The sequence below is a fragment of the Carassius gibelio genome, chromosome A21 (assembly GCF_023724105.1).
Source record: "Carassius gibelio isolate Cgi1373 ecotype wild population from Czech Republic chromosome A21, carGib1.2-hapl.c, whole genome shotgun sequence".
NCBI lineage: Eukaryota > Metazoa > Chordata > Actinopteri > Cypriniformes > Cyprinidae > Carassius > Carassius gibelio.
Genome location: NC_068391.1, coordinates 1,863,057 through 1,884,393, shown reverse-complemented (window position 1 = coordinate 1,884,393; position 21,337 = coordinate 1,863,057). Strand labels below are relative to the sequence as shown.

Here is a 21,337-nt window from a genome sequence, read left to right as displayed (position 1 = left end):
TATTTATTAGTTTTTTAGTATCCCTTTACTTCTATTTGTTCCTTTAAATCCACGGAGAAACGTCGAACCTGGTTTCCAGAAATCACCACAAAGTTCATCTGATTTAACCAGGAAATGTCAGGAAATATTTAGCACAGCTTCAGTGACGCACAAACAGACTGCAGATCATTCATGAACTGGTCCAACTGCTTTTCTTTCTGTTATATCAACCAGGTTTGCTTTGCTCAAAAGCATCGAAGCCTACATTGATTATATCTTCTTTGATTTCAGTGGTTCTTCTGTCAACTTAAACTGCTTTTAGGAAACACAGCTTTTGTAATTCAAAGATGCATTGTGTTGAAATGTAAACATCAGACTGAAGGAATTCACCTTGTGTGAGGTTAAGAGTAAAACCAGAACTGAACTGAAGATGAGGAGACAGTGGCACTTCAGGAGTTAAAGGACACAACCATGTTATATATTAAAGATAAATGTGTGTCCTTAATAAAATCAGAAATGTGTGAATTTATGATGCATTTATTTGAAGAAATAATCCACCATGGATATTAAACTAGAGCACTTTTTAAATGCCATGCTTCAGATTCTTGCGCTGTGTTTAGCAAAATCATCTACTGAAGTCTATTGCAGATACAGATATTCATGCACGTCTATAACCAAAGTGCCTAAATCTTTGGTATAATTAGGATTGCAAAGACTAAAATACCATAAAGAAATAACAGTTATGTACAGTAAATGAACACAACACACTGATGTTCCTCATTATTTATTGTTTGGATGCAAGAAAGTGTTTGCACATAAAACTTTACATTGTATCATTCTTTCATGCATCCAATTTGTAACCATTTCAAGTGCACACTTAATTAAAACATTTAAACTTAAAATAGATGTCATACATTGTCTAAATATTTTTTATTACACATCAACAATGGTATTTTACCTACTGCAATACAACATAGTCACAATCTCTATTTTCTGATTGAAGATCTCTATTCAGGATTATTGCTACTGTAATGTTTTGCCTAAAGTTAGCACAAGTTAAATGAAGAGATTTTAATACATATGTTACACTCTTAAAATAAAGTTGTTGCTGTTTTGCATCGATTCCACATTTTGGAAACCTTTCAGGGAACAGTTCCTAAAATAATCATTCATTTATTAGTGTGATCAAATGAACATTACTCTACTATAAAGAAACTTTTGTGGTTCTACAGACGTCAAAGACTCTGGCACTGATGATAAATAATGATAACACATTTTCATAATAAGCCATTTATTTATAGCTGTCATCAGAATGTTTTATAGTAAAGACTCTTTCTGTGACACATATTAAAAAATCAGGTTTACAATAAAGTGTGGAAATATAGTCTTACACTAGATGAGTGTGTTTGTTATCAACAACAGCAGGAAATGTTCTGCCTTTAGTCACATGACCTACAATTATTAATGAAGAGCATTTATCAGCCGTTTGATTCTTCATTATCAAGTTACACATCAATTCACAGCAGATATAAAGTTATAAAGCTGAATCTACATACATTCACAGTATTATATCTGAAGATAGTCAGCTCCAGCTTTGAGATGGGATCAGTGAACATTCCTGGTGGACAAATAAAATAAAATAAAAAACTCACAATAATAATATTTTAAAAAGAATTTCAAAATACAAGTAAACAGTCAATAATAAAATAAGAACACATTATCAAATTACAAGCAATGGCACAAAAATACAACTGGACAAATAGACAAATGAAAGAGAAACTGTTTAATGTCTAGCAATATTATTTAGATATGAAATACTATCAATAAAATATAGCTTAATTCTTATTAAAGTTAAAGAAGTGAAGTCAAGAGCAGATTTAAGCAAAGCGATTTCATTTTCTTTCGTTTTTAATTAAATGCAGGTTTATAAAGCAGTTTTTTTCTCTCATGATAAAACCCAAAAGTGAATTCAGGTCAGTGATGTCTGAAATGGGCTCTGTGTGCAAACAGAAAACAGCAATACTGTAAAAATGCCAGGACATTATTCATAAAATCTAAAGACAATCCTAAAACACAATGCAATGAAGTGCAAAAATTAAAATACATCTGTAAAAAAATTCTCTCTACTTTCTGAAGAACACGTGGGATTTTCACACCAAGCTGCCAAAGAGATAAATCTCCCTCAAAACCTGGAGCTGAACTGAACATTGAACAACAGCTGGATGTTATTTGGAGTGAGACAGGGGTGTGGACCAAGCTCCTGATTGGATGGAGCCGGGCCTGTAAACAATTAACTCTTGCAGCTCCATTTGAAGAAACGTGAGAGATTCGTAGAGGTTTGTCTTGTTGGCGTTCAGATGATCTGCTGGAGATTGTTCAGGACCCTTTAAAAGAGAAAATAAAACCAGAGAGAGACAGAAAGAGAGAGAGAGAGAGAGAGAGAGAGAGACATTGACATTTCACTGATCGCATCTGAGAAACATTTGAGCGACTGAAGATCAGCTGAACTCTTAGAAACATTAAAGAAACGCATCTTAAAATATTTCAAACTTCAGCTGAGTCTCGAGTCTGTCTCTGTAGTGAATCACTCACCTCGGCTTTGATTGAGACACATCCGAATGACTCTCAGGCTTTTCTGCATCATGAGAGACTGAAGATGCAAAATAATACTGCTTACAATTACCCTCATGTAGTTTTTATGTGCTGGATCAATTATTGCATGTTAGAAGAGATGCATGAAGAGGATGATGACATAAAAAGTCAGCTGCTCTGTGTTTATAACTTCAAGTTAATGATACACACACACACACACACACACACAAAAATCGCAAGCAACTAAAAAGTGAAGGATAATGCACTGTTTGGATTTCTGTTCAAGTCTTACTATATTCATCAGAGCTGTTAAATACTTACAGTCTTGTATCAGTTTCATACTGCTCGATTTAACAAGTTTCTCCTCATTTGCTGGTTTTGATCCACTGGCTTGTGAATCTTCCTCCCTCTTCCTCTTCATCTCTCTCTTCTTCTATGTTTCTGTGTTTTCGAGAACAAATAAACCGCGCGACATGAATGTATTGTTATCATCGGAGCAGGGCACAGTTTTACAAAGCGTTTAAATACAACACAACTTTAAAATAAGCACCTTATTATTCCCTTTAAGATTCCCAGCGATGAAATAAAGCACAGAAACCGTGAATCCAGAGTTGTTGTGATCAGTTGAATCTGCCTACAAAAGAAAAGCTTAAATAGGAGTTAACTTGGGACATCCCATAACGCGATGAAGAACGGAATCTCCATCTGTTTAGTAACAACATACCAATGTTTCGTTACGTACTGGGTCTACGTGTTCTCCAGCGCGTGCACTGTTCTGGTGTGAGCAGAGCAGCAGTGTGCCAAAAAAAGCTGAAAAGCATCACACAGTCAGGGTGTTATTATTTTGTGACCCGAAAACACGGAACACTTGGAAAGTTTCAAATATCTGCGTAGCTTCCATCTTTGAGGCTTGGCTGTTTTTTAAAATGATAATGAAAATCTACTTAATTGTGCAGAAATCGGACGAATGAATTAATAGCCAGGTCAAATGTGTTCAATGGCAGAATCAAACAATGCAGTTTGCACTTTCACATCCAAATAGCCTATGAATAAAAAAAACTGAATTTTAATCTTAAAATGCATTAGTCCTTGTTAATTAATGCATTTTATGATCTGACATTTAAATGTGAAATCTGTAATTCAAATCCCAAACTGCACTAAAACTTAAGTCCTAAAAAAACGTAGTGACACATACATACAAAAGAAGAATTAATATATTTTTTTTAATGCATGCATGCATTTTTTTCATATATCTTACTAGTAAATTACTAGCCATTAAAAGTGTAGGGTAATATAAATCAGACTCGATGCTCACGCGGGTTGCCAGATTGAGGACACAGAGCAGGAACGATATATTAATAAGTTGATTTCTCCGCTTTGTAATATGCTTCTAGCCATGTAGCTTTTCAGATGGATGCTGAGGCTTTATAGTTCGGGTAGAATGCAATTTCTGATTTAGTTCATTTGCTGTTTTCCCCGCCTGCAATATGCTGTGTTTTCTCCAAACTGGCAACCCGTCCTGCAAGTCAAGTGCTTTTGTTTTGTTGTATCATCTTAGTTTGTGCCCCATATAGAACATTTAACATATTTTTGCATCCCTACTTATTATATAGCCCATCTCTGTCACTGGACTGAGTATAACAATTACTTTAAACACTGACAAAAAAAAAAAAAGGGGAGAAAAGACTGCCATCTAGTGGTTGAACGTGAAATAACAGTCTTTTATCTTAATAATATTGTACCTGCATTTTTCATTGGTTGATTATATTCTATAGACCAGCAAGAAGATCCAATACAATGCAAAGCTTATGAAAGTATAGCAAAAGTTTAATTTTACTTTTATAAAATATATATTAGCTGGAACACACTGCTGGAGATGTTACAAAACCACCGTATGCTCATTTTAAAATATAAATACATTTTATATCATGCATCTTAGTTTTACACATTTCTTTGTGACAGACTAAAAGACACATGTATTGCACACTGCTGCAGTGCAAACCATCATCAACAATAAACAGAAGTATTGCAATAAAGTCTACCATGGGCAGAAAGAGTAAAACACAGACACTTGTTCAGGTTTAGACACTGACACTTACATGAGCTTTACACACAATCTTTCAGTAAGATTCATTCAATCTTTTGTTTCTAGCAGCTGAAAAACAGTGATCATTATGCATTTGAACAAGACACTAAACCTAGTTTATGACCGTGTATAATCAGATGTGTTTCAGGTAAAAATAAAATAAAATCTGAATCATTGACTGAACGTGATCTGAAGAGCGTTCTCTCGGTTGGATCAACTGCAGCTTTCTAAAAAGAAAACACAATGTCAGGATTTATTTGGTGATTTACACAGATTTATTCCTGTGTGTACAGTATGAGTTGGGATTTTCTCACCTCTTCTTTGAGTTTCTCCGTCGTTTCTGAATGACACGCAGGTCTTAATCGTTCTTGATCAAGAGAGACTGGAAGAAACAATGAAAACAATCTTAGAGCCTGTATCTCGACTCTTATTATCATTAAACATGTGTGTGTGTGTGTGTGTGTGTGTTTTCTCACAGTTTGGTGGAAATTCTTTATTGCTGTCTGTCTTGTGCACTGTTAGATGTTCTCTGAATCCACAGGCATTTTCTTTTCCTCCCGTTGTTGGTTTTTCCTGTTGTGCAGATTTGACTTCATTTCTCAGCGCAGCTTTCTTGCTCTGCATTTCATTCTTTTCAGTCTCATTTTCTGCTGCCGTTTCTGATGGTTTTCTTGTCATTTCTCAACTTTCAGAGGAGACTGAATGCACAAGAGCTGCAGAAGATATTAAATATTACTAATTAAACCTAATTCTGACTGAACAAACAAACTAAATCGAACTAATTCAAACTGAGAAATCAGATGTATACAGAAATATAGTCGAGTCCAAAAGTTTAAGACCACATTTTTGACACTTTTGTGTTTGTTATTAGTTTTATTTGTTAGTTATTAAACAATAACAACCGATAATGAAAAGCAACTCAAAAAAACTTTAAAAATATAAGCTTATAAAATAAGTACAATTTTGAAAAAAGTATTTACAGGTCGCCATTTATTGCTTTAGATATAATTAAAGGTGTATGCAAATGAGTCATTATTGATTATTTCAACTCCCATAAAGATTTAGATTTTCTTGTTTAATAAAGAAAAAAAGAGGATCTTTATAACATTCTCAAATCAAACCGAAAGAGTGACACGGACTTTAACTTTTCACTCAAATTCTGTAATATAATTTGTGATTTATATATATTTTGTAACTTAAATCAGAACTGTGCAAAATGGTTATCTGTATCAGGAAACACAGTTCAGTTTCATATATTCGACAGCATTCACACTCACCTGTAAATCCACGTCTCATAACTTGTATGAGCTGACAGAGCTCTGTAGATATTTATTAGTTTTTTAGTATCCCTTTACTTCTATTTGTTCCTTTAAATCCACGGAGAAACCTCAAACCTGGTTTCCAGAAATCACCACAAAGTTCATCTGATTTAACCAGGAAATGTCAGGAAATATTTAGCACAGCTTCAGTGACGCACAAACAGACTGCAGATCATTCATGAACTGGTCCAACTGCTTTTCTTTCTGTTATATCAACCAGGTTTGCTTTGCTCAAAAGCATCGAAGCCTACATTGATTATATCTTCTTTGATTTCAGTGGTTCTTCTGTCAACTTAAGCTGCTTTTAGGAAACACAGCTTTTGTAATTCAAAGATGCATTGTGTTGAAATGTGAACATCAGACTGAAGTAATTCACCTTGTGTGAGGTTAAGAGTAAAACCAGAACTGAACTGAAGATGAGGAGACAGTGGCACTTCAGGAGTTAAAGGACACAAACATGTTATATATTAAAGATAAATGCGTGTCCTTAATAAAATCAGAAATGTGTGAATTTATGATGCATTTATTTGAAGAAATAATCCACCATGGATATTAAACTAGAGCACTTTTTAAATGCCATGCTTCAGATTCTTGCGCTGTGTTTAGCAAAATCATCTACTGAAGTCTATTGCAGATACAGATATTCATGCACGTCTATAACCAAAGTGCCTAAATCTTTGGTATAATTAGGATTGCAAAGACTAAAATACCATAAAGAAATAACAGTTATGTACAGTAAATGAACACAACACACTGATGTTCCTCATTATTTATTGTTTGGATGCAAGAAAGTGTTTGCACATAAAACTTTACATCGTATCATTCTTTCATGCATCCAATTCGTAACCATTTCAAGTGCACACTTAATTAAAACATTTAAACTTAAAATAGATGCTATAAACATTGTCTAAATATTTTTTATTACACATCAACAATGGTATTTTACCTACTGCAATACAACATAGTCACAATCTCTATTTTCTGATTGAAGATCTCTATTCAGGATTATTGCTACTGTAATGTTTTGCCTAAAGTTAGCACAAGTTAAATGAAGACATTTTAATACATTCTTAAAATAAAGTTGTTGCTGTTTTGCATCGATTCCACATTTTGGAAACCTTTCAGGGAACAGTTCCTAAAATAATCATTCATTTATTAGTGTGATCAAATGAACATTTCTCTACTATAAAGAAACTTTTGTGGTTCTACAGACGTCAAAGACTCTTGCACTGATGATAAATAATGATAACACATTTTCATAATAAGCCATTTATTTATAGCTGTCGTCAGAATGTTTTATAGTAAAGACTCTTTCCGTGACACATATTAAAAAATCAGGTTTACAATAAAGTGTGGAAATATAGTCTTACACTAGATGAGTTACAGACGATGTGTGTTTGTTAACAGCAGGAAAACGTTCTGCCTTTAGTCACATGACCTACAGTTAGTAATGAAGAGCATTTATCAGCCGTTTGATTCTTCATTATCAAGTTACACATCAATTCACAGCAGATATAAAGTTATAAAGCTGAATCTACATACATTCACAGTATTATATCTGAAGATAGACAGCTTCAGCTTTGAGATGGGATCAATGAACATTCCTGGTGGACAAATAAAATAAAATAAAAAACTCACAATAATAATATTTTAAAAAGAATTTCAAAATACAAGTAAACAGTCAATAATAAAATAAGAACACATGATCAAATTACAAGCAATGGCACAAAAATACAACTGGACAAACAGACAAATGAAATAGAAACTGTTTAATGTCTAGCAATATTATTTAGATATGAAATACTATAAATAAAATATAGCTTAATTCTTATTAAAGTTAAAGAAGTGAAGTCAAGAGCAGATTTAAGCAAAGCGATTTCATTTTCTTTCGTTTTTTTAATTAAATGCAGGTTTATAAAGCAGTTTTTTTCTCTCATGATAAAACCCAAAAGTGAATTCAGGTCAGTGATGTCTGAAATGGGCTCTGTGTGCAAACAGAAAACAGCAATACTGTAAAAATGCCAGGACATTATTCATAAAATCTAAAGACAATCCTAAAACACAATGCAATGAAGTGCAAAAATTAAAATTCATCTGTAAAAAAATTCTCTCTACTTTCTGAAGAACACGTGGGATTTTCACACCAAGCTGCCAAAGAGATAAATCTCCCTCAAAACCTGGAGCTGAACTGAACATTGAACAACAGCTGGATGTTATTTGGAGTGAGACAGGGGTGTGAACCAAGCTCCTGATTGGATGGAGCCGGGCCTGTAAACAATTAACTCTTGCAGCTCCATTTGAAGAAACGTGAGAGATTCGTAGAGGTTTGTCTTGTTGGCTTTCAGATGATCTGCTGGAGATTGTTCAGGACCCTTTAAAAGAGAAAATAAAACCAGAGAGAGAGAGAGAGAGAGACATTGACATTTCACTGATCGCATCTGAGAAACATTTGAGCGACTGAAGATCAGCTGAACTCTTAGAAACATTAAAGAAACGCATCTTAAGATATTTTAAACTTCAGCTGAGTCTTGAGTCTGTCTCTGTAGTGAATCACTCACCTCGGCTTTGATTGAGACACATCCGAATGACTCTCAGGCTTTTCTGCATCATGAGAGACTGAAGATGCAAAATAATACTGCTTACAATTATCCTCATGTAGTTTTTATGTGCTGGATCAATTATTGCATGTTAGAAGAGGTGCATGAAGAGGATGATAACATAAAAGTCAGCTGCTCTGTGTTTATAACTTCAAGTTAATGATACACACACACACACACACACACACAAATCACAAGCAACTAAAAGGTGAAGGATTATGGACAGTTTGGATTTCTGTTCAAGTAATATATTCATCAGAGCTGTTAAATACTTACAGTCTGGTCTCAGATGACCCATACTGCTCGATTTAACCAGTTTCTCCTCATTTGCTGGTTTTGTTCCACTGGCTTGTGAATCTTCCTCCCTCTTCCTCTTCATCTCTCTCCTCTTCTTCGTTTCTGTGTTTTCGAGAACAAATAAACCGCGCGACATGAATGTATTGTTATCATCGGAGCAGGGCACAGTTTTACAAAGCGGTTAAATACAACACAACTTTAAAATAAGCACCTTATTATTCCCTTTAAGATTCCCAGCGATGAAATAAAGCACAGAAACCGTGAATCCAGAGTTGTTGTGATCAGTTGAATCCGCCTACAAAAGAAAAGCTTAAATAGGAGTTAACTTGGGACATCCCATAACGCGATGAAGAACGGAATCTCCATCTGTTTAGTAACAACATACCAATGTTTCGTTACGTACTGGGTCTACGTGTTCTCCAGCGCGTGCACTGTTCTGGTGTGAGCAGAGCAGCAGTGTGCCAAAAAAAGCTGAAAAGCATCACACAGTCAGGGTGTTATTATTTTGTGACCCGAAAACACGGAACACTTGGAAAGTTTCAAATATCTGCGTAGCTTCCATCTTTGAGGCTTGGCTGTTTTTTAAAAATGATAATGAAAATCTACTAAATTGTGCAGAAATCGGACGAATGAATTAATAGCCAGGTCAAATGTGTTCAATGGCAGAATCAAACAATGCAGTTTGCACTTTCACATCCAAATAGCCTATGAATAAAAAAAAAAAAAGAATTTTAATCTTAAAATGCATTAGTCCTTGTTAATTAATGCATTTTATGATCTGACATTTAAATGTGAAATCTGTAATTCAAATCCCAAACTGCACTAAAACTTAAGTCCTAAAAAAACTTAGTGACACATACATACAAAAGAAGAAGTAATATATTTTTTTTAATGCATGCATGCATTTTTTTCATATATCTTACTAGTAAATTACTAGCCATTAAAAGTGTAGGGTAATATAAATCAGACTCGATGCTCACGCGGGTTGCCAGATTGAGGACACAGAGCAGGAACGATATATTAATAAGTTGATTTCTCCGCTTTGTAATATGCTTCTAGCCATGTAGCTTTTCAGATGGATGCTGAGGCTTTATAGTTCGGGTAGAATGCAATTTCTGATTTAGTTCATTTGCTGTTTTCCCCGCCTGCAATATGCTGTGTTTTCTCCAAACTGGCAACCCGTCCTGCAAGTCAAGTGCTTTTGTTTTGTTGTACAATCTTAGTTTGTGCCCCATATAGAACATTTAAAATATTTTTGCATCCCTACTTATTATATAGCCCATCTCTGTCACTGGACTGAGTATAACAATTACTTTAAACACTGACAAAAAAAAAAAAAAGGGAAAAAAAAGACTGCCATCTAGTGGTTGAACGTGAAATAACAGTTTGTTATCTTAATAATACCGTACCTGCATTTTTCATTGGTTGATTATATTCTATAGACCAGCAAGAATACCCAATACAATGCAAAGCTTATGAAAGTAAAGCAAAAGTTTAATTAAACTTTTATAAAATATATATTAGCTGGAACACACTGCTGGAGATGTTACAAAACCACCATATGCTCATTTTAAAATATAAATACATTTTATATCATGCATCTTAGTTTTGCACATTTCTTTGTGACAGACTAAAAGACACATGTATTGCACACTGCTGCAGTGCAAACCAACATCAACAATAAACAGAAGTATTGCAATAAAGTCTACCATGGGCAGAAAGAGTAAAACACAGACACTTGTTCAGGTTTAGACACTGACACTTACATGAGCTTTACACACAATCTTTCAGTAAGATTCATTCAATCTTTTGTTTCATCATTATGCATTTGAACAAGACACTAAACATAGTTTATGACAGTATATAATCAGATGTGTTTCAGGTAAAAATAAAAAAGGTATTCCAGTCTCATTCTGAATCATTGACTGAACGTGATCTGAAGAGCGTTCTCTCAGCTGGATCAACTGCAGCTTTCTAAAAAGAAAACACACGTCAGGATTTATTTGGTGATTTACACAGATTTATTCCTGTGTGTACAGTATGAGTTGGGATTTTCTCACCTCTTCTTTGAGTTTCTCCGTCGTATCTGAATGACGCGCAGGTCTTAATCGTTCTTGATCAAGAGAGACTGTCAGAAACAATGACAACAATCTCAGAGCCTGTATCTCGACTCTTATTATCACTTATATGTGTGTGTGTGTGTGTGTGTGTGTGTGTGTGTTTTCTCACAGTTTGGTGGAAATTCTTTATTGCTGTCTGTCTTGTGCACTGTTAGATGTTCTCTGAATCCACAGGCATTTTCTTTCTTGCTCTGCATTTCATTCTTTTCAGTCTCATTTTCTGCTGCCGTTTCTGATGGTTTTCTTGTCATTTCTCAACTTTCAGAGGAGACTGAATCCACAAGAGCTGCAGAAGATATAAAATATTACTAATTTGATGTAATTCTGACTGAACAAACAGAGTAATCAGATGTATACAGAAATATATTCAAGTCCAAAAGTTTAAGACCACATTTTTGACACTTTTGTGTTTTTTATTTGTTTTATTTGTTAGTTATTAAACAACCGATAATGAAAAGCACCCCCCAAAAAACATTAAAAATATAAACATAAAATAAGTACAATTTTGGAAAACATATTTTGTGATTTATATATATTTTGTAACTTAAATCAGAACTGTGCAAACTTGTTATCCGTATCAGGAAACACAATTGAGTTTCATATATTCGACAGCATTCACACTCACCTGTAAATCCACGTCTCATAACTTGTATGAGCTGACAGAGCTCTGTAGATATTTAATAGTTTTTAGTATCCCTTTACTTCTATTTGTTCCTTTAAATCCACGGAGAAACCTCAAACCTGGTTTCCAGAAATCACCACAAAGTTCATCTGATTTAACCAGGAAATGTCAGGAAATATTTAGCACCGCTTCAGTGACGCACAAACAGACTGCAGATCATTCATGAACTGGTCCAACTGCTTTTCTTTCTGTTATATCAACCAGGTTTGCTTTGCTCAAAAGCATCGAAGCCTACATTGATTATATCTTCTTTGATTTCAGTGTTTCTTCTGTCAACTGCTGCTTTTAGGAAACACAGCTTTTGTAATTCAAAGATGCATTGTGTTGAAATGTGAACATCAGACTGAAGTAATTCACCTTGTGTGAGGTTAAGAGTAAAACCAGAACTGAACTGAAGATGAGGAGACAGTGGCACTTCAGGAGTTAAAGGACACAAACATGTTATATATTAAAGATAAATGTGTGTCCTTAATAAAATCAGAAATGTGTGAATTTATGAGGCATTTATTTGAAGAAATAATCCACCATGGATATTAAACTAGAGCACTTTTTAAATGCCATGCTTCAGATTCTTGCGCTGTGTTTAGCAAAATCATCTACTGAAGTCTATTGCAGATACAGATATTCATGCACGTCTATAACCAAAGTGCCTAAATCTTTGGTATAATTAGGATTGCAAAGACTAAAATACCATAAAGAAATAACAGTTATGTACAGTAAATGAACACAACACACTGATGTTCCTCATTATTTATTGTTTGGATGCAAGAAAGTGTTTGCACATAAAACTTTACATCGTATCATTCTTTCATGCATCCAATTTGTAACCATTTCAAGTGCACACTTAATTAAACATTTAAACTTAAAATAGATGCTATAAACATTGTCTAAATATTTTTATTAGTATTTTACCTACTGCAATACAACATAGTCACAATCTCTATTTTCTGATTGAAGATCTCTATTCAGGATTATTGCTACTGTAATGTTTTGCCTAAAGTTAGCACAAGTTAAATGAAGAGATTTTAATACATATGTTACACTCTTAAAATAAAGTTGTTGCTGTTTTGCATCGATTCCACATTTTGGAAACCTTTCAGGGAACAGATCCTAAAATAATCAGTCATTTATTAGTGTGATCAAATGAACATTTCTCTACTATAAAGAAACTTTTGTGGTTCTACAGACGTCAAAGACTCTTGCACTGATGATAAATAATGATAACACATTTTCATAATAAGCCATTTATTTATAGCTGTCATCAGAATGTTTTATAGTAAAGACTCTTTCTGTGACACATATTAAAAAATCAGGTTTACAATAAAGTGTAGAAATATAGTCTTACACTAGATGAGTTACAGACGATGTGTGTTTGTTATCAACAACAGCAGGAAAACGTTCTGCCTTTAGTCACATGACCTACAATTATTAATGAAGAGCATTTATCAGCCGTTTGATTCTTCATAATCAAGTTACACATCAATTCACAGCAGATATAAAGTTATAAAGCTGAATCTACATACATTCACAGTATTATATCTGAAGATAGTCAGCTCCAGCTTTGAGATGGGATCAATGAACATTCCTGGTGGACAAATAAAATAAAATAAAAAACTCACAATAATAATATTTTAAAAAGAATTTAAAAATACAAGTAAACAGTCAATAATAAAATAAGAACAAATGATCAAATTACAAGCAATGGCACAAAAATACAACTGGACAAACAGACAAATGAAATAGAAACTGTTTAAGGTTTAGCAATATTATTTAGATATGAAATACTATCAATTAAATATAGCTTAATTCTTATTAAAGTTAAAGAAGTGAAGTCAAGAGCAGATTTAAGCAAAGCGATTTCATTTTCTTTCGTTTTTAAATAAATGCAGGTTTATAAAGCAGTTTTTTTCTCTCATGATAAAACCCAAAAGTGAATTCAGGTCAGTGATGTCTGAAATGGGCTCCGTGTGCAAACAGAAAACAGCAATACTGTAAAAATGCCAGGACATTATTCATAAAATCTAAGGACAATCCTAAAACACAATGCAATGAAGTGCAAAAATTAAAATACATCTGTAAAAAAATTCTCTCTACTTTCTGAAGAACACGTGGGATTTTCACACCAAGCTGCCAAAGAGATAAATCTCCCTCAAAACCTGGAGCTGAACTGAACATTGAACAACAGCTGGATGTTATTTGGAGTGAGACAGGGGTGTGAACCAAGCTCCTGATTGGATGGAGCCGGGCCTGTAAACAATTAACTCTTGCAGCTCCATTTGAAGAAACGTGAGAGATTCGTAGAGGTTTGTCTTGTTGGCGTTCAGATGATCTGCTGGAGATTGTTCAGGACCCTTTAAAAGAGAAAATAAAACCAGAGAGAGACAGAAAGAGAGAGAGAGAGATGGAGAGAGAGAGAGAGAGAGAGAGACATTGACATTTCACTGATCGCATCTGAGAAACATTTGAGCTACTGAAGATCAGCTGAACTCTTAGAAACATTAAAGAAACGCATCTTAAAATATTTTAAACTTCAGCTGAGTCTCGAGTCTGTCTCTGTAGTGAATCACTCACCTCGGCTTTGATTGAGACACATCCGAATGACTCTCAGGCTTTTCTGCATCATGAGAGACTGAAGATGCAAAATAATACTGCTTACAATTATCCTCATGTAGTTTTTATGTGCTGGATCAATTATTGCATGTTAGAAGAGGTGCATGAAGAGGATGATGACATAAAAAGTCAGCTGCTCTGTGTTTATAACTTCAAGTTAATGATACACACACACACACACACAAGTTTAGATTTCTGTTTAAGTCTTAATATATTCTTTAGGGATTTAAATAGCCTACTCACAGTCTGTTCCCGGAATAATCATACTGCTCGATTTAACCAGTTTCTCCTCATTTGCTGGTTTTGTTCCACTGGCTTGTGAATCTTCCTCCCTCTTCCTCTTCATCTCTCTCCTCTTCTTCGTTTCTGTGTTTTCGAGAACAAATAAACCGCGCGACATGAATGTATTGTTATCATCGGAGCAGGGCACAGTTTTACAAAGCGGTTAAATACAACACAACTTTAAAATAAGCACCTTATTATTCCCTTTAAGATTCCCAGCGATGAAATAAAGCAATGTCCATAGAAACCGTGAATCCAGAGTTGTTGTGATCAGTTGAATCTGCCTACAAAAGAAAAGCTTAAATAGGAGTTAACTTGGGACATCCCATAACGCGATGAAGAACGGAATCTCCATCTGTTTAGTAACAACATACCAATGTTTCGTTACGTACTGGGTCTACGTGTTCTCCAGCGCGTGCACTGTTCTGGTGTGAGCAGTGTGCCAAAAAAGCTGAAAAGCATCCAGAGCATCACACAGTCAGGGTGTTATTATTTTGTGACCCGAAAACACGGAACACTTGGAAAGTTTCAAATATCTGCGTAGCTTCCATCTTTGAGGCTTGGCTGTTTTTTAAAATGATAATGAAAATCTACTAAATTGTGCAGAAATCGGACGAATGAATTAATAGCCAGGTCAAATGTGTTCAATGGCAGAATCAAACAATGCAGTTTGCACTTTCACATCCAAATAGCCTATGAATAAAAAAAACTGAATTTTAATCTTAAAATGCATTAGGCCGTGTTAATTAATGCATTTTATGATCTGACATTTAAATGTGAAATCTGTAGCTAATTCAAATCCCAAACTGCACTAAAACTTTAGTCCTAAAAAAACTTAGTGACACATACATACAAAAGAAGAAGTAATATTTTTTTTTTAATGCATGCATGCATTTTTTTCATATATCTTACTAGTAAATTACTAGCCATTAAAAGTGTAGGGTAATATAAATCAGACTCGATGCTCACGCGGGTTGCCAGATTGAGGACACAGAGCAGGAACGATATATTAATAAGTTGATTTCTCCGCTTTGTAATATGCTTCTAGCCATGTAGCTTTTCAGATGGATGCTGAGGCTTTATAGTTCGGGTAGAATGCAATTTCTGATTTAGTTCATTTGCTGTTTTCCCCGCCTGCAATATGCTGTGTTTTCTCCAAACTGGCAACCCGTCCTGCAAGTCAAGTGCTTTTGTTTTGTTGTATCATCTTAGTTTGTGCCCCATATAGAACATTTAACATATTTTTGCATCCCTACTTATTATATAGCCCATCTCTGTCACTGGACTGAGTATAACAATTATTTTAAACACTGACAAAAAAAAAAAAAAAAAAAAAAAAAAAGACTGCCATCTAGTGGTTGAACGTGAAATAACAGTTTGTTATCTTAATAATTCCGTACCTGTATTTTTCATTGGTTGATTATATTCTATAGACCAGCAAGAACATCCAATACAATGCAAAGCTTATGAAAGTATAGCAAAAGTTTAATTTTACTTTCATAAAATATATATTAGCTGGAACACACTGCTGGAGATGTTACAAAACCACCATATGCTCATTTTAAAATATAAATACATTTTATATCATGCATCTTAGTTTTACACATTTCTGTGTGACAGACTAAAAGACACATGTATTGCACACTGCTGCAGTGCAAACCATCATCAACAATAAACAGAAGTATTGCAATAAAGTCTACCATGGGCAGAAAGAGTAAAACACAGACACTTGTTCAGGTTTAGACACTGACACTTACATGAGCTTTACACACAATCTTTCAGTAAGATTCATTCAATCTTTAGTTTCTAGCAGCTAAAAACAGTGATCATTCTGCATTTTAACAAGACACTTAACATAGTTTATGACAGTATATAATCAGATGTGTTTCAGGTAAAAATAAAAAAGGTATTCCAGTCTCATTCTGAATCATTGACTGAACGTGATCTGAAGAGCGTTCTCTCAGCTGGATCAACTGCAGCTTTCTAAAAAGAAAACACACGTCAGGATTTATTTGGTGATTTACACAGATTTATTCCTGTTTGTACAGTATGAGTTGGGATTTTCTCACCTCTTCTTTGAGTTTCTCCGTCGTTTCTGAATGACACGCAGGTCTTAATCGTTCTTGATCAAGAGAGACTGGAAGAAACAATGACAACAATCTCAGAGCCTGTATCTCGACTCTTATTATCACTTATATATGTGTGTGTGTGTGTGTGTGTGTGTGTGTGTGTGTGTGTGTGTGTGTGTGTTTTCTCACAGTTTGGTGGAAATTCTTTATTGCTGTCTGTCTTGTGCACTGTTAGATGTTCTCTGAATCCACAGGCATTTTCTTTCTTGCTCTGCATTTCTTTCTTTTCAGTCTCATTTTCTGCTGCCGTTTCTGCTGGTTTTCTTGTCATTTCTCAACTTTCAGAGGAGACTGAATCCACAAGAGCTGCAGAAGATATAAAATATTATTAATTTGATGTAATTCTGACTGAACAAACAGAGTAATCAGATGTATACAGAAATATAGTCGAGTCCAAAAGTTTAAGACCACATTTTTGACACTTTTGTGTTTTTTATTTGTTTTATTTGTTAGTTATTAAACAACCGATAATGAAAAGCACCCCCCAAAAAACATTAAAAATATAAACATAAAATAAGTACAATTTTGGAAAACATATTTACAGGTCACCATTTATTGCTTTAGATATAATTAAAGTGTATGCAAATGAGTCATTATTGATTATTTCAACTCCCATAAAGATTTAGATTTTCTTGTTTAATAAAGAAAAAAGAGGATCTTTAAAACATTCTCAAATCAAACCGAAAGAGTGACACGGACTTTAACTTTTCACTCAAATTCTGTAATATAATTTGTGATTTATATATATTTTGTAACTTAAATCAGAACTGTGCAAAATGGTTATCTGTATCAGGAAACACAGTTCAGTTTCATATATTCGACAGCATTCACACTCACCTGTAAATCCACGTCTCATAACTTGTATGAGCTGACAGAGCTCTGTAGATATTTATTAGTTTTTTAGTATCCCTTTACTTCTATTTGTTCCTTTAAATCCACGGAGAAACGTCGAACCTGGTTTCCAGAAATCACCACAAAGTTCATCTGATTTAACCAGGAAATGTCAGGAAATATTTAGCACAGCTTCAGTGACGCACAAACAGACTGCAGATCATTCATGAACTGGTCCAACTGCTTTTCTTTCTGTTATATCAACCAGGTTTGCTTTGCTCAAAAGCATCGAAGCCTACATTGATCATATCTCCTTTGATTTCAGTGGTTCTTCTGTCAACTTAAGCTGCTTTTAGGAAACACAGCTTTTGTAATTCAAAGATGCATTGTGTTGAAATGAAAAATCAGACTGAGGGAATTCACCTTGTGTGAGGTTAAGAGTAAAACCAGAACTGAACTGAAGATGAGGAGACAGTGGCACTTCAGGAGTTAAAGGACACAAACATGTTATATATTAAAGATAAATGTGTGTCCTTAATAAAATCAGAAATGTGTGAATTTATGATGCATTTATTTGAAGAAATAATCCACCATGGATATTAAACTAGAGCACTTTTTAAATGCCATGCTTCAGATTCTTGCGCTGTGTTTAGCAAAATCATCTACTGAAGTCTATTGCAGATACAGATATTCATGCACGTCTATAACCAAAGTGCCTAAATCTTTGGTATAATTAGGATTGCAAAGACTAAAATACCATAAAGAAATAACAGTTATGTACAGTAAATGAACACAACACACTGATGTTCCTCATTATTTATTGTTTGGATGCAAGAAAGTGTTTGCACATAAAACTTTACATCGTATCATTCTTTCATGCATCCAATTCGTAACCATTTCAAGTGCACACTTAATTAAAACATTTAAACTTAAAATAGATGCTATAAACATTGTCTAAATATTTTTTATTACACATCAACAATGGTATTTTACCTACTGCAATACAACATAGTCACAATCTCTATTTTCTGATTGAAGATCTCTATTCAGGATTATTGCTACTGTAATGTTTTGCCTAAAGTTAGCACAAGTTAAATGAAGACATTTTAATACATTCTTAAAATAAAGTTGTTGCTGTTTTGCATCGATTCCACATTTTGGAAACCTTTCAGGGAACAGTTCCTAAAATAATCATTCATTTATTAGTGTGATCAAATGAACATTACTCTACTATAAAGAAACTTTTGTGGTTCTACAGACGTCAAAGACTCTTGCACTGATGATAAATAATGATAACACATTTTCATAATAAGCCATTTATTTATAGCTGTCGTCAGAATGTTTTATAGTAAAGACTCTTTCCGTGACACATATTAAAAAATCAGGTTTACAATAAAGTGTGGAAATATAGTCTTACACTAGATGAGTTACAGACGATGTGTGTTTGTTAACAGCAGGAAAACGTTCTGCCTTTAGTCACATGACCTACAGTTAGTAATGAAGAGCATTTATCAGCCGTTTGATTCTTCATTATCAAGTTACACATCAATTCACAGCAGATATAAAGTTATAAAGCTGAATCTACATACATTCACAGTATTATATCTGAAGATAGACAGCTTCAGCTTTGAGATGGGATCAATGAACATTCCTGGTGGACAAATAAAATAAAATAAAAAACTCACAATAATAATATTTTAAAAAGAATTTCAAAATACAAGTAAACAGTCAATAATAAAATAAGAACACATTATCAAATTACAAGCAATGGCACAAAAATACAACTGGACAAACAGACAAATGAAATAGAAACTGTTTAATGTCTAGCAATATTATTTAGATATGAAATACTATAAATAAAATATAGCTTAATTCTTATTAAAGTTAAAGAAGTGAAGTCAAGAGCATATTTAAGCAAAGCGATTTCATTTTCTTTAGTTTTTAATTAAATGCAGGTTTATAAAGCAGTTTTTTTCTCTCATGATAAAACCCAAAAGTGAATTCAGGTCAGTGATGTCTGAAATGGGCTCTGTGTGCAAACAGAAAACAGCAATACTGTAAAAATGCCAGGACATTATTCATAAAATCTAAAGACAATCCTAAAACACAATGCAATGAAGTGCAAAAATTAAAATACATCTGTAAAAAAATTCTCTCTACTTTCTGAAGAACACGTGGGATTTTCACACCAAGCTGCCAAAGAGATAAATCTCCCTCAAAACCTGGAGCTGAACTGAACATTGAACAACAGCTGGATGTTATTTGGAGTGAGACAGGGGTGTGAACCAAGCTCCTGATTGGATGGAGCCGGGCCTGTAAACAATTAACTCTTGCAGCTCCATTTGAAGAAACGTGAGAGATTCGTAGAGGTTTGTCTTGTTGGCGTTCAGATGATCTGCTGGAGATTGTTCAGGACCCTTTAAAAGAGAAAATAAAACCAGAGAGAGAGAGAGAGAGAGACATTGACATTTCACTGATCGCATCTGAGAAACATTTGAGCGACTGAAGATCAGCTGAACTCTTAGAAACATTAAAGAAACGCATCTTAAGATATTTCAAACTTCAGCTGAGTCTCGAGTCTGTCTCTGTAGTGAATCACTCACCTCGGCTTTGATTGAGACACATCCGAATGACTCTCAGGCTTTTCTGCATCATGAGAGACTGAAGATGCAAAATAATACTGCTTACAGTTATCCTCATGTAGTTTTTATGTGCTGGATCAATTATTGCATGTTAGAAGAGGTGCATGAAGAGGATGATAACATAAAAGTCAGCTGCTCTGTGTTTATAACTTCAAGTTAATGATACACACACACACACACACACACAAAAATCACAAGCAACTAAAAAGTGAAGGATAATGCACTGTTTGGATTTCTGTTCAAGTCTTACTATATTCATCAGAGCTGTTAAATACTTACAGTCTGGTCTCAGATGACCCATACTGCTCGATTTAACCAGTTTCTCCTCATTTGCTGGTTTTGATCCACTGGCTTGTGAATCTTCCTCCCTCTTCCTCTTCATCTCTCTCCTCTTCTTCGTTTCTGTGTTTTCGAGAACAAATAAACCGCGCGACATGAATGTATTGTTATCATCGGAGCAGGGCACAGTTTTACAAAGCGGTTAAATACAACACAACTTTAAAATAAGCACCTTATTATTCCCTTTAAGATTCAAAGTGATGAAATAAATCAATGTCCACAGAAACCGTGAATCCAGAGTTGTTGTGATCAGTTGAATCTGCCTACAAAAGAAAAGCTTAAATAGGAGTTAACTTGGGACATCCCATAACGCGATGAAGAACGGAATCTCCATCTGTTTAGTAACAACATACCAATGTTTCGTTACGTACTGGGTCTACGTGTTCTCCAGCGCGTGCACTGTTCTGGTGTGAGCAGAGCAGCAGTGTGCCAAAAAAAGCTGAAAAGCATCACACAGTCAGGGTGTTATTATTTTGTGACCCGAAAACACGGAACACTTGGAAAGTTTCAAATATCTGCGTAGCTTCCATCTTTGAGGCTTGGCTGTTTTTTAAAATGATAATGAAAATCTACTTAATTGTGCAGAAATCGGACGAATGAATTAATAGCCAGGTCAAATGTGTTCAATGGCAGAATCAAACAATGCAGTCTGCACTTCCACATCCAAATAGCCGATGAATAAAAAAACTGAATTTTAATCTTAAAATGCATTAGTCCTTGTTAATTAATGTGCATTTTATGATCTGACATTTAAATGTGAAATCTGTAATTCAAATCCCAAACTGCACTAAAACTTAAGTCCTAAAAAAACGTAGTGACACATACATACAAA

At 34.3% G+C, this 21,337-nt stretch overlaps 4 long non-coding RNA genes across 8 annotated transcripts; 1 reads left to right on the top strand and 3 right to left on the bottom strand.

Annotated features, from left to right (window-relative positions):
- Positions 1-762: 762 nt before the first annotated feature.
- On the bottom strand, positions 763-9,316 carry LOC127941941 (uncharacterized). Of its 5 annotated transcripts, none has more exons than XR_008149215.1 (5): positions 9,256-9,316; positions 9,082-9,179; positions 8,850-8,972; positions 8,535-8,592; positions 763-2,363 (listed from the first exon to the last, which is right to left on the bottom strand). It is a non-coding gene; the product is annotated as an uncharacterized LOC127941941 (long non-coding RNA). The 5 variants fall into 5 exon arrangements; XR_008149212.1 differs by adding an exon at positions 7,095-8,348 and having other exon boundaries at positions 763-1,118; positions 9,082-9,304; XR_008149216.1 differs by adding an exon at positions 7,415-8,348 and having other exon boundaries at positions 763-1,431; positions 9,082-9,304.
- On the top strand, positions 1,621-19,676 carry LOC127941953 (uncharacterized). The gene is made up of 3 exons (XR_008149233.1): positions 1,621-1,767; positions 13,428-13,612; positions 19,531-19,676. It is a non-coding gene; the product is annotated as an uncharacterized LOC127941953 (long non-coding RNA).
- On the bottom strand, positions 12,901-14,913 carry LOC127941945 (uncharacterized). Its single transcript, XR_008149224.1, has 4 exons — positions 14,758-14,913; positions 14,526-14,648; positions 14,244-14,301; positions 12,901-14,023 (listed from the first exon to the last, which is right to left on the bottom strand). It is a non-coding gene; the product is annotated as an uncharacterized LOC127941945 (long non-coding RNA).
- On the bottom strand, positions 19,398-20,789 carry LOC127941943 (uncharacterized). The gene is made up of 4 exons (XR_008149223.1): positions 20,678-20,789; positions 20,446-20,568; positions 20,128-20,185; positions 19,398-19,941 (listed from the first exon to the last, which is right to left on the bottom strand). It is a non-coding gene; the product is annotated as an uncharacterized LOC127941943 (long non-coding RNA).
- Positions 20,790-21,337: the final 548 nt, after the last annotated feature.